Below are 12,553 nucleotides of genomic sequence, written 5' to 3'. Positions count from 1 at the left end.
CAGGTCCCCTGCTTCCCTCCCTAGATTCACCCACTTTTGCCAATTTCAACATATCTTTCCAGCATAGTCAATATATATAAGCCCATAGTTGTATATTCCTCCTTTATTTGCATATGACAGCATACTGATCTGTCCTTTGCCATTTTCTTTTTTTTTTTTTTTTTTTTTTTGTTGAGACGGAGTCTCGCTCTGTCGCCCGGGCTGGAGTGCAGTGGCCGGATCTCAGCTCACTGCAAGCTCCGCCTCCCGGGTTTACGCCATTCTCCTGCCTCAGCCTCCCGTGTAGCTGGGACTACAGGCGCCCGCCACCTCGCCCGGCTAATTTTTTGTATTTTTAGTAGAGACGGGGTTTCACCGTGTTAGCCAGGATGGTCTCGATCTCCTGACCTCGTGATCCGCCCATCTCGGCCTCCCAAAGTGCTGGGATTACAGGCTTGAGCCACCGCGCCCGGCCCCTTTGCCATTTTCAAAACCCTGTTATTCTTCATTCAATTTATACTGTGTTCCAGGTCAGGAGTCTTGGTAGAATCTTGCTGTAGTCTTTGGGAAAACAACACATGACTGTTTCCTCAAGGGGTTTAGTCACAAGTTTTCTTACTATTTTGTAAATCACAGTGTTTCTTTACCAAAGAGGCATGCAACATAAGGGGAGTAGAGATTTCCTAAGATGAGGAGGTGGGGAGAGGGAAAGACAAAAAGTCATTTAAGGGAAGGATTGAGTGTTCCAGTTGTAATTATAAAGTTTCTCTGACAGCATCCTCCCACCACAAACCACTGGTATCCTGGAAACCAACCTGAATTTAGGATTGCTCCAACCTCTTTTCTGTAAGATTTATATTTCTGATTAAAAATTAATGACTAGATCAGAATAGGGGTGATCTAAATCTGAGATTCCTGGGAGTGATCCCTGATGGGATGCCTGATACCCAAAATACTCTTAAGTCTTATATTCTAGGGCCTTCTAAGGCAAAAGATTGAGAGGCCCAAAACGAGAAAATATGTTTAGTAAAGAAAATATTTACTTTGACTAGTTATGACGGTCATGTAGGGGAGAAAAGGCAAATTCTGGAAATGTAAGATGGGGACAATTAATACATATATATACACTGTCCACATTCAGACGGTACAAAAGAAGATACGGTAGAGTCCCCCACCTTTGTTGTCTAGGTAAATTGTTCACAGTTTCAAAGAAATTTTAGAAAAGGAGTTAAAGGGTTGCCTGAAAACCTTTCATCTTCCTCAAAGACTTCCCCTTGATTATAAGAGTGATATATTCTCATTGCAGAAAATGTGGAAAATAAAAATATAAGGAAAATGAAAACACATGTAGCACTGTTAATATTTTGATGCATTTCTTTCTAGCCCTTTTTCCTGTGCTAACTCTGTAGATGTTTTAGATCACATTGTTGAGCCAGCGTTGTGTCTTACTCATGTACTTTTGGAAATGCTGGGGGAAATGAGAAGAAAAACACGTAGGAGAATGAAGCATCGCTTTTGCATTCTGTCCCTTAAAGTGATGTTGAGGCCATGTTTCTCATTTCCTCAAATAGCATATGGATTTGTTGAAGGTGATTTCAATTTGCTGTTGTTACGGGTGAAATGAAAGTACCCATTTCGTCTTGTCATTGCTTGCACGGTTCTCTACATGTTAAGGTATTGTGGAAGAAAAAATGCCATAACTCTATGCAAATTATTTAGATTCAAAGCTAGTATAGAAATGTAACTTTTCAGGTTTAGGCTATAGGACTGATAACTTTTCCTATTTGTGATATTAATGGAGGCTTTGCCTGAGAATGAAGGAAAGGTCAGGACTTGATGGTTGGCTTCTTGACAACATCATATGGCTGAGGCCTCCAATTCCCTAAATACAAGTGGGAAGTTGTGCTAGGGATCTCCACGGGTCCTTTACACTTTCGATTCTTGGTAGTTTAATCTCACTGGGTACTTCTTAGCAATCTTAATTCTTATGAAAGTGATAGTGGTTGCCTTTAATGCTAAGGGAAGGAAGAAAATTGAACAAATAGTGCTTTGTGTCTTCTGTGCTTTCTGCCATTATCGAAAAGTGTGTGTGTACTGCTGGGCCAGACCCCAATTAAAAAATAACACAAGCATTGCCATTGACCTATATTGGCTGCATCCGTTTTCTAGGGCTGCTGTAACAAATGACACAAACTGGGTGACTTAAGGCAACAGAAATTTATTCTCACAGTTCTGGAGGCTAGAAGCCCAAATCCAAGGTCAGCAGGGCCGCCCTCACTCTAAAGGCTCTAGGGGAGAATCTTTCCTTGCCTCTTCCAGCCTCTGGAAGCTGCTGCCTGTGGGAACAAAATGCCAGTGTCTGCATCTGTCTTCACATGGTCTTCTCTCTGTCTTTCTGTGTCCTCTCCTCCTCTTACAAGAACACCAGTTGGAGGGCCCTCCTCCCTGAGGGCCCTCACTTGGACTACACACAAGTGTATAATCTCATCTTCACCTTTAACTAGTTACATCTGCAAAGACCCTGTTTCCAAATAAGGTCCCCTTTGAAGTTCCAGGTCAGTGTGAATTTTGGGAGGTTACTGTTCAACCCACCACAGGAGCATATGCCTTGTGACTTTATAGTCCTGATAGCTCTTCTACTTTCTATCCCTGGCTTTAATAATAGCGAAAATCTTATGGCTAAGATGTGTAGGGGTTGATTTTGTGTCTCTTTACACTGGAAACATAGAATCTTGAGGTCTGTCCAGAGACTGGTTTTCACCTTTTTTCACTTCTCTTCCACTTCAGGCAAGGTCGGGAAGTTCCTAGTAGGTGACTGTCCTGAGAAATGCCTTTGGTGTGGTTAAGACAGTGTCGTCCTGGTGTTCAGAGAAGTACCATATAGTCAAGTGAATGTATTCAGAAGACTTGAGATTTTCACGCTATTTACATGTTAACAGTTCTTTTTTTTTTTGTTTGTTTGTTTTTTTTGAGACGGAGTCTCGCTCTGTCGCCCAGGCTGGAGTGCAGTGGCCTGATCTCAGCTCACTGCAAGCTCCGCCTCCCGGGTTCATGCCATTCTCCGCCTCATTAGCTGGGACCACAGGCGCCCCGCCCGCCAGCTCGCCTGGCTAGTTTTTTGTATTTTTTAGTAGAGATGGGGTTTCACTGTGTTAGCCAGGATGGTCTCGATCTCCTGACCTTGTGATACACCCGTCTCGGCCTCCCAAAGTGCTGGGATTACAGGCTTGAGCCACCGCGCCCGGCCAACAGTTCTTAAGGAAACTCTCCACACTATGAGCAAATCATAAATTTATTTCATGTGGAAGTGTTGATTCTAACAGATAACAAGTAATAGAACATTTTAAATAGAAATATACCAAGGTTCTGTCTCCAAGAACTTCAGGAGACTCTAGTTCTCCTAAAATGAGAATATGCTAATATTTGGAAAATGTCAGTAACTGTTCTCTGTTTGCTTCCAAAAGCAGCTAGGGGTCTGGTACCACTAAACCAAACAAGTTAATTGATCTAACGCTGGCAGGCTTGCTTTTCAGGTGGAGATCTGTGTTATTGGAGAAGGAAAGGAGGGAGCAAAACTCAGAATGACTGGGGAGAGATGCATCACCAGGCAGACTTGGAAATTAGAGAAATATCAAGAGTAGCTTTATTGACTTAACCGCAGATGCCACGATTGGGCATTAGCCTCTGGAACTGGGAGTTGGTGGCAAATTGTGAATTGAAGATCTTTACAGGCAGTGCAGATTTTTGTCAGATTTCTTTTGTGCCTAGAATATTAAACGGATCTTAACTCATTTTAAAAAGAATATGTGTTTTGCCTACTGTAATTTTAAAAAGCCATCCTCTGTCTACTACGCATGAATGTATTGAATAACTAGACCAATAGTTGGCAGGGGTTTGGGGAAAAGGCCCTTAGAAGAAGTTTCCATATACTCTAGGGAGAATCTTGCAGAAAAATCTATCTAATGCAGTCTGTAAAGATCTGAAAACAGCAGGCTTGGCCTAAGATGTTAACATAGGAACGATCAGCTACTAGATACTCACATTTCTTTCATGACCCAGTCTCTTCAGTTATCTCTAGGGAGGACTCAGGTCTGAGGTTCCCAAGATTACGTTTTAATTCATCTTTTGGAAATATACAGAGGTAGGCGTGGAGATAAGGAGAGAAAGATTTCAAACCAAGCAAAAGATAGGATTTTGTAACCTCTATCTGCTTAAGTCTGTTTCAGGGTTACTGAGTGATATTGATTATTAAGATGCAGACTAGGTTACAAAGAATGACAATGCTGATGTGGTCTACTCTACCACATTTAAACATAAATCCCCTTAGAATCAAGCTACATATGTGAATCCCAAGGTTCTTGATATTCCTGAGCATATCTAAAGGTTACCCAGTTCAGTGTTTCATCTACTAAAGGAATTCCCTTCAGTATCCCTGAAACAAACTTTCTACTAGAATAGTTCTACCGTATCCTAGAATTCACAATTGAACTGTACTGTTATACTTTATGTTCTGTCTTGGTTTGATTTTGAAATCTGCCTTCCTATAATTTAATATTTGGGACTTACCTTTTTTCCTCCAAAAGCACATACCGGTAGCAACTTGCTGACCCCTATGTATCAGATACCATGTCAAACTAAGCATCTTACCTGCATTATCTAACTTAATCCTCACAACAGTCTTGTGATAGAGAGTGGCAGAGAGGAGCTAGCTGTTTACTGAACTCGTTTTCCCCTGGCTGTACAGCTAGACCACATTTTTAAGCCTCATCATAGTTAAATGTGGCCTGGTGCCTGAGGTCCAGCCAATGACATGTAGGCAGAAGGGATGTATGACACTTTCAGATATGGCTCATGAAAACCTGCCATGCATGAACTTTTTATTTATTTATTTGAGACAGGGTCTTGCCCTCTCACTTAGTCTGGAATGCAGTGACACGATCTTGGCTCACTGCAGCCTTGACTTCCCAGGCTCAAGTTATTCTCCCACCTCAGGCTCCCGAGTCACTGAGATCACAGGCACATAGCACCATGTCCAGCGAATTTTTGTATTTTTAGTAGAGACGAGGTTTCACTATGTTTCCCAGGCTGGCCTCGAACTCTAAGCTCAAGTGATCTTACCCCCTCAGCCTCCCAAAGTGCTGGGATTACAGGCACGAGCCACTGCTCCCGGCCTCCATGCATGATCTTTCATGCTCTTTCCCTTTCATGGTGACCTTGGAAGGTTGGAGATGAAAATGGCAGAGCCACCAGATGGAAGGAGCCTTGTGTCACTGAATCTTTGTTTAGTGCAAAGCTACCTGCTAATCCAGAATGCACATTTTGGACTACACACAGACGAGAAGCCTCTGATGTGTGAGCCACTAACACAATATTTCTGTGATGGCAGTTAGCATAGCTGAATTAACTAATACAGATGGCTACTGCTATTAATATTTTTGTTATATGATAAGGACACTGGTATGTCAAGAGACTAGGTAATTTACTGGAAGTCACAGAGAAAGCAGTGCTGTTGAGATTTGAAGGTGATCTGTCCAACCCCAGAGCCTGGACTCTTGATCCCTACACGCTACACTGAGATTTTCTTTAAATGCTTAGGGCTACTCTCTCTCACTTGACAGTATTTTAAAAATCTAAGGAAAGCTACCTGTTTTCTTTCCTGCACTTATTATTCCCTTCTGCAGGCTGATGGACCCCAGCTCTTTCGGTTCTCACAGCGGAGATTCTAGATTTCTCAGTATTTTTTTGTTGTCTTGGTTGTATTCTAATATCATAAAGGCCACGTTCAAATATGGCTCTTCACGGTAAATGCAGCACAGCAGGTGGGGCTTCAGGAGTAGGAAAGACAGTGCCCATTAACTACTTAGAATTCCATAATTCTGTAGGTACAAAGTAAGACTGATTAATCATCCTAGTGCTTTTCACTCTCACTATTCAGTGTGGCCCATGGACCAGCAGCATTGGTATCACCTGGGAACTTGCAAGAAATGCAGGATTCAAGCCCCGCCCCTGACTTTATTTTGTTTTGTTTTTGAGATGGGGTCTTGCTCTGTCACCCAGGCTGGAGTGCAATAGTGCAATCTCAGCTCAATCTGAACCTCTGCCTCCCAGGTTCAGGTGATTCTCCTACCTCAGCCTCTGGAGTAGCTGGGACTACCAGTGTGTGCCACCATACCCGGCTAATTTTTGTGTATATATATATTCACCATGTTGCCCAGGCTGGTCTCGAACTCCTGACCTCAAGTGATCTCCTTGTCTCAGCCTCCCGAGTAGCTGGGACCACAGGTATGCACCACCACATCCTGCTAATTTATTTTTATTTTTTTAAAATGTATTTATTTTTGAGACAGAGTTTTGCTGTGTTGTCCAGGCTGGAATGCAGTGATGCAATCCCGGCTCACTGCAACCTCTGCCTCCTGGGTTCAAGCGATTCTCCTGCCTCAGCCTCCTGAGTAGCTGGGATTACAGGCGCATACCACCTTGCCCAGCTAATTTTTTGTATTTTAGTAGAGATGGGGTTTCACCATGTTTCTAAGGCTGGTCTCGAACTCCTGAGCTCAGGCAATCCTCCCACCTCAGCCTCCCAAAGTGCTAGGATTACAGGCGTGAGTCACTGCGCCTGGCCACATCCAGCTAATTTTTGGGTTTTTTGTAGAGATGGGGTTTCGCCATGTTTCCCAGGCTGGTCTTAAACTCCTGAGATGAAGCAATCCTCCTGCTTCGGCTTCCCAAAGTGTTGGAATTACAGGCGTGAGCCACCATGCCCAGCCCCCACCCCAGACCTTTTGAATCAGATGCTTCTTTCTAGCAAGATACCTCGGGGATTGTGATGAGCACTGAAGTTTGGGATGCGCCTTTCTGATAGTTGCCTTGATCAACCTAAAGAGGAAAGTTTAACTAGATCTGGTTATACTTCATTTTGTTTGTTTAGGCCTGTTATTCTTAGCTGGTCACAATCATTTTGATTCTGTCACTTACTGAGAACATTGGAATTCAAGTTCTTCAATCAACTATACAATTGGTTTTCCCTCTCAACCTTGTGTCATCCACAAATTTCATAAGCATGCTTTCTGTGTTCATTCAACTTGTGCATAAACGTGTTGAGCAAGACAGGGCCAGCAATAAAACCATGAAGCATGTTGCTGCCCTGCAACATCAACCTATTAATTAGCACTGATATCACTCTACGGTCAGCTGTGACTGTATCTAACTGCCGGTACTATTGCAGAGTCCACAGGGTTTATGAGCAATTCTGAAGGACAAGTTGCTTGGTTCTAAGCACTACCTGGCATGTGGTTAACCCATCTAGCAGCTGTCTCAAAGAAGGACAGGACAATGGGTGGAAGATCCCCGTCTGTGATGGGCTGAACTGTGACCTCCCCAAATTTATGCATTGAAGCCCCAACCCCCAGCACCTCAGAAGGTGACTGCATTCCGAGGTAAGGCCTTTAAAGAGGTAAGTCACAGTGACAGAATCAGGATGGGCCATAATCCAATGACTGGTGTCCTTGTAGGAGGAGAAGATACTGACACACACACACACATAGGGTGTGTGTGTCCTTACTTCATGTGAAGAAAGAGGGAGAAGTTGGCCATCTCCAAGTCAAGGAGAACGGCCTGGACGGAACAGTCTTCCCTCACAGCCCTCAGAAGCAACTGACCCCTGCCAACACCTTGATCTTGGATTTTTGGCCCTTCAGAACAGTGAGAAGATTAATTTCTGTTGTTTAAGCCACCCAGTCTGTGGTGCTTTGTTATGGCAGCCCTAACAAATGAATACACCATCCCTTCCTCTCTTCCACTATTGCTTTTTGGTGAAATTGGTCATCCTGGTCTTGGCAAGATAATCTGAGGTTTTAGCATAGGAGGCATGTTACTCAAAGTATGGTCCACGGACCAGCAGCCTAGGCATCACCTGGGAGCTTATTAGAAATGCTAACCCCGGCCCCACCTCAGAGCCACTCAGTGAGAATCTGCATTTTAACAAGATCCCTAGGTGACTGGCATTATAACTTCGAGAAGTGCTGTACTCCCAAACCCCTTCGTTGATTTCTTAGTAAACCTGGGCTTTTCTGTATATTAGATTTGCTTAAAACTGCATTCCCTAAGGATCAGATCCAATCCAGGCTTAGGAATTTTAAAACTGGGTTGAACTCTAGCCATAGAGTCAGATTTCAGGACGAGGACTTGAAGCCCAGAGAGATGAGGTAGTTTGCCTGAGGACACAGCACTAGAATTCATTTTGATTTATGCACAATTTCTAGGAACACTGGTAGTATTAAAAAAAAATTCACATGCAACCTGGCAATGTCAGTCAGTTTTTGAGCCAGATAAATGTAAGAACTGGGTCTGAACTTAAAGCAATGGACAAATTAGCTGACTACATACATTAACTGCATTTAAAGAGGGTAGTGCCATGAGGGGTTGGAAGAAATCCAAATAGTCTGCTAGACAGAAACACCGCCGTTCTTCCAGTTGGAGGGGCTAACTCCCCACAGTTCGCTCCATCTGGTCTGACTCTCAGAGGAGAGATTATTAGAGTCTGTCCTGTCTCTAACATTTCTAAGCAAATTCTCATCCTTTTTTTTTTTTTTTTTTTTTTTAAGATGCAGGATCTGGCTATGTTGCCCAGGCTGGTCTTGAACTCCTAGGCTCAAGTGATCCCCCAACTTCAGGCTTCCAAGTAGCTGGGACTGCAAGTGTGCACCACCATGCCCAGCTTCACACATCTTTTATATTCTGAATTTCCGTTTTGATTCACATCAGAATGGCTTTGTGAGGCACCCACAGCAGGTGACGGTGCAGGGAGTGTAGGGCCCGAGAGCTGTGGGAGATGTGTTGTTTGCCTCAACTTCTCTTTCTTTCACATTCTGCCTGCTTCCTTGTCTTCTTGAAAAGAGTGTTTATCGAATAGCTTCCAGTTAGTGATAGCTTTATTTTGTCACATGTCCATTGTACCCCCAGCACTGTGATGGGTACACAGAGATGAGCCAAATCAGGGAGACACATCTATCACTAAATAATGACATGGGGCATGCTGGGTGCTGTGATGGCATGTGCCAGGTCCTGTGGGCCATGCAGGAGGAGGGCCTACTCTGGAAGAGACAGGGACGCTTTTACATGAGACCTCGAGAATAAATAGGAGTGACAGGCTGAGCAGGAAAGTTTTCTAGGCAAAGACTGAAGGTGTCATGCCATGTCTTATTTGGAGAATTGTTTGTTAACTAAGGCTGGGGCATGTCTGATGCAGAGTGTAGCGTGACAGCTTTTGTGAGCTAAGCTAAGGAGTACAGGAGTTAACTAGACTGTCTTGCCAGACCCCGCTGGTGGTTCTGCACAGAACACGTATCTCAAACTCCCTTGACTCGGGAACTCTTTAAATCATGATATATTGGTGCTCCTGAAAGATAGTGCCTATTCAAATGTAAGTATGGGTGGTCCCGGATTTCATGTAGTTTCCACCTGGTCTCCCGTTCATGCACATACACACCCACCTTCATCCATCGCATCTGGTCTTTCCCAGGTCACAGATCTCATGATAAAGCATCTCGGGGTGGCCCTGCCTACCTGCCAGGTACCACCACCGAGGGAACAGCCAGTGAGGGGTAACTGCCTTGCTGCCAAGTCAGTATTTGAAGAGAATCCTTGCTGCTCCTCCACCCCAACCCCATCCTCTCCTCCTCCTTGGTAGGGTTGGTGGGGCTGGGTGAGGGCAGGGACAGCTCTGGGTTATCTACAGACATCCTCACACGTATCCACTAAGGTCCCACTTTGGGGATTGTGTTTTTGGTAATGGGTAACAAGTGACTGCAGCCTCACTTGGGGGAAAACTCATGGCTGGTGAGAGGTTTGGAGATGGAGGGTCATGGGCCTGGGCTGGATCAGAGGTCTCAGCCAGCAGGGCCTCCTCCCTGGGCACTCAGCACCCAGGGAGTCTCTCAGCAACCTGGCGGCTAGCATGGGCCTAGGGTAGGAGTACCTACAGAGGCCATAACTGGGGATTTTATCATCTTGTTTTAGCTCCTCTGGAGCAGAAAGTCTGGAAGTCAGTGGAACCCCAAGCAGCTTGGCAGAGGCTGGCAGTGTCCTCCTGACAGCTGGTGGCAGCACAGGCCACGCTTTGAGTCACAGGCATGTTCCTCTGGGCTTCCCCAGAGGGGTCAGGTGGAAACTGAGCACAGGAGACCCTTTAAACTGGCTTTGTGAAAGCCACAGGCAGCAGGTTTGCTTGTGCTGTTTCAGCCTTAAACCCGGGTTAAGCATTTTCAAATGCATCCTGCCCCAAGCTTTCTAGGCATCTGTCAATGGGCCTCCTGAAAGCCCTTCTTATTCACATGCAGTTCTGACCAGAAAGCTCCCTGCATCTCCTCACCTGCTGAGACCCTTCTCCTCCCGCAGGTCGATGGAAGTCTGGTAACCCAGCCATCACTCTCCAGAACGATTCCCTGTGGTCTCTCAAGCTAGAAACTCGAGGAAGATCGGTGTCTCCCCTTTCATTATCCTAGTGTCCGGGGGATGAAGCCTCCGGCTCTACAATCAAGACAGATAGACTTGTTTTACCTCCAACCCTCTGCCTCTAACTGGAGCCCCAAGTTTTATACCCCGGCACCAACTGAAGGCCCATTAACCAGCAACTGGCTCTCTAGTCATTTTGCTAGGAGAACTAGTTTGTTATCTACTAGGCTAGTCTGTCTGTTGTAGGAAGGGGTTTGAGAGAAGAAATCCCTTCCAAGTATCACTGTGGGTGCCTGGTTGAGCCCCGAGGAGGTTATGCTGTCACTGGGTGTGCACTTTGGGTACGAAGGAAATTAGTTCTCTCTCCCCAGGCCTGCACAGGGCTGCTGGTGTGGCAGTCACGGTCCAGGCTAGAAGAGGAGGTCTGGGTTTCACCTGGTCCATGGACAACACTCAGGGGGCAGATGCAGGGCAGAGCCCAGGAGAGGAGCAGCTGCCTGGGGGCCCCCCTCCCCATACCACCTCTCCTTTTCCGCCCTGGCGCACAGACCACGTGTCAGGCCACGTCTCCTCACAGCTCAGAAATGTGACCATGGAGATCAGGAGGATAAATACATTCATTTTCCATCTCAGCGTGGGATGGGGGTGGAGGAGCTGCCCTGAAATGCACTCCAGGAAGGTCTCCAAGGGAGGCCTTTAATTAGTGCCTGGGGGGTATAAAACTTGGGGCTCCAGTTAGAGGCAGAGGGTTGGAGGTAAAAAGGGGCAGAGGGAGGGTCCCTGTGGCCCTACAGCCAGGGCCCATATTTCCCTACTCAAAATCCAGATCTGTGATTTGACTGGAGGACCCACAGCTGCTATATCCATAGACCAAGAGCCTGCGGAGCCGCCTCCAGGTGTGTCCACCTCACAGCTCAAGGGCGCACGTGTTTCTCCCCCACCTGGATGGTGGAGAGTCCTGAGGAAGGGGAGCAGGAAGGACTCTGGTGGGAAAGATTAGGGACAGGCGCAGGCAACTTCCTAAGCCCCTAGTAACTCGGCAGCATGTGCTCTTGGGCAGTTACTCCCCTGTCCAGCCACAGCAGGGTGATCTGTCCGAAGAGGAAAGGTGCCTGCTGTATATGCAAAATTGGGATGATTCAATATGCAAATGTACTCACAGAGGCTAACGCAGGTGAAGTGCTTAGTAAACTAAAGACATAAGTGAACCAATAAGCTTCTTACCAAATCAGACCCCTCGCAGACATTTCCCTCTTAGCCAGAACAAACTTGCAGCTTCCGGGAAGTTTGAGGAGAAAAAAAAGTTGTGTCGTCCTCCCTGGTAGGGAGCCTGCAGTTTGGAAATCTTAAGAGGCCAAGCAGCAAGTTTGCACAGGAAAGAACAGAGTGCGGGGGTTCGTTGCCTCTGTCCTGCCTCTCTGTGAGCTCACTCGTGTCCCTGCTGAACCTCATCAGGGTCTGAATAACCAAGATCGAATGCAGTCAATGAAGCAGAACCATAGGAGTATCGTTTCATCCTGGATTTAACAATTTCAAGCTTTCAGCAGAGGTTTGTTCGGAGGAAAGGGAGGAGGGTCTTCATTCTCCATTTAAGAAAACCAGACCACAGCGTCTTCTTGAGATCCAAGGCCTCTGGTACTGGACCTGGAGGCTTTGAGCTCTGGGAGTTTATTGTAAACATCAGTGTCGCCAAAACCCACAACTGAGGGCTGTTCCTGGGAAGTGAGTGGATGGGTGAATTTTTCTTTTTCTTTTTAAAATTCCATAAATAACGTGGCTTCTCTCTCTGTATCTTTATGTCACATGGGCTCTGAATGTGCCCAGCTGGTCATTCTCTTTTATAGGTACATATGTGCCCATTTTATTAAAAGAAAGGCCTCTTACAATGCAGCTGGTAAGCTTCCTGCTTGCTAGTCCTCACAGATTCCTTGTTGCAACCGAAGCGGGCGTGTTACTTTGATAGTCATATGAAATAACCCTAACTTTGCTTGGGGATATTTATAACAAGACATGCAGAATTATTGCACCATAAAGGCTGCTTCGCTGATTCTTGCTGATTAGAAACTTAAAAAAAAAAGCCGAATGGAATAAAAACCAAAAAGGCCCAGCCGCTGGAGTGGTG

Source organism: Macaca thibetana, chromosome 18 (assembly GCF_024542745.1).
Source record: "Macaca thibetana thibetana isolate TM-01 chromosome 18, ASM2454274v1, whole genome shotgun sequence".
Lineage (NCBI taxonomy): Eukaryota > Metazoa > Chordata > Mammalia > Primates > Cercopithecidae > Macaca > Macaca thibetana.
This window is presented reverse-complemented; position numbering follows the sequence as displayed.